General features: G+C 48.1%; 1 long non-coding RNA gene across 1 annotated transcript in view; it reads left to right on the top strand.

Annotated features, from left to right (window-relative positions):
* Positions 1–1,672, top strand: part of LOC117962066 — a 7,985-nt gene that overhangs the window by 5,683 nt on the left and 630 nt on the right. The gene's annotated exons all lie outside the window — the stretch shown is intronic.

The raw sequence follows: 1,672 nt of genomic DNA, 5'->3' as shown, positions 1-1,672 counted from the left end.
CACACACACACACACACACACACACACACAGACACACACACACGTAGTTACATACAAGCACACACACACACTTAGTTACATACACGCACACACACACACAGACACACAAATACATAAACACACGCAGATACACCCAACACACACACAAAGACGCGTTCACACGCACACAAACACACAAAGACAAAAACACAAACACACACGTACACACACACACACAGACATACACACACACTGTAGAATGAGTCTGGGGTGTGTTATCTGCTGCTTCATCATCATTTTCTGCAGAACTAATCAAAAATAAATGAAGAAACTCAGACTAGAAACGCGTCTCCAGCACGGGCAGGAAAACGTGCGTTTTGTTCCTCAGATTAAATTCAGGTTCAGCGCCAAAAACTGTAGACAAATAAAAGAGATTAATCCTCAGAAATCAGTTGGTCATAAATCCCGGAACCGAGTTCTTCGACTCGTCCTGCCCAACGCTCAGATATCCTCCTTTAATGTGGAGCTTAAAGTGCCCATCTTAGGAAAAGAATTTGGGATTTGGGGGGTTAATTTATGTCTCTGAAAAACCCATCCATGGTGTTTTGAGAGAGATCCGGGTTCTGAGTGTCCTCTGTCTTCAGTCCCAGGGTGAGCTGTCCAACATCTGCACGGCTTTCTATGTCACTAGAGACGAGGTGGCTAACCGTAGCATGCTAGCTCGTTCTCAATGGAAAACACTGCTCCAACAGCCACTAGATGACCATAATCTCCAAAAGAACTACTTCCTGTCCCTGTTCTACTTCCTGTCCCTGTTGTGCAGGTATTCCACAAGTGTCCCTGGTCTAGAAGAAGTCTCCCAGCTGATCCTGTCTTGGACTGACCAAAGCTGGAGAAAGAGTTATCAGCTGATGGGATCTTACCGAGCTACTGAGCATGTGCAGCTCCCAACAAAGATAGGATAGAAGGGAGATGTCTCACTCTGGAGATAAAACTAGTGAGATGTCTCCCTCTGGAGATAAAACTAGAGAGACGTCTCACTCTGGAGATAAAACTAGAGAGATGTCTCACTCTGGAGATCAAACTAGAGAGATGTCTCACTCTGGAGATCAAACTAGAGAGATATCTCACCCTGGAGATCAAACTAGAGAGATGTCTCACTCTGGAGATCAAACTAGAGATCAAACTAGAGAGATGTCTCACTCTGGAGATCAAACTAGAGAGACGTCTCACTCTGGAGATCAAACTAGAGAGATGTCTCACTCTGGAGATCAAACTGGAGAGATGTCTCACTCTGGAGATCAAACGTGTCAAAAAAACTCAACCGCAAAAGGCAACAGATGTTGGAAAAAGTGAGAAAAACATTGAACAAAGCGACAAAAAAGCATAAAATCTAAAGGAGGTTGTAACGCTCCCCATGCCCCCTGTAAATCACGCCTATGTTCAGGGACAGAAACCCGACCCTGTGCCCCCCCGGCGATCCTGGTCTGAGCTGGTCTAGGGGTACTTGGCCAGCAGGATGACCACGCTGAGGATGAGCCAGAGCACCAGGAGGTGGGAGGTCACCAGGAGGAGCGCCACCGGGTACACGTGTCGTCGGGGGGCTTTAGGGGCCGAACCCGGGGGGATCCAGGAGCCCTGGAGGACCGGGGTACGGGGAGCTGAACCCGGGGGGATCCAGGAGCCCTGGAGG

The sequence above is a fragment of the Etheostoma cragini genome, chromosome 19 (genome assembly GCF_013103735.1).
Source record: "Etheostoma cragini isolate CJK2018 chromosome 19, CSU_Ecrag_1.0, whole genome shotgun sequence".
Lineage (NCBI taxonomy): Eukaryota > Metazoa > Chordata > Actinopteri > Perciformes > Percidae > Etheostoma > Etheostoma cragini.
This window is presented reverse-complemented; position numbering and strand designations above follow the sequence as displayed.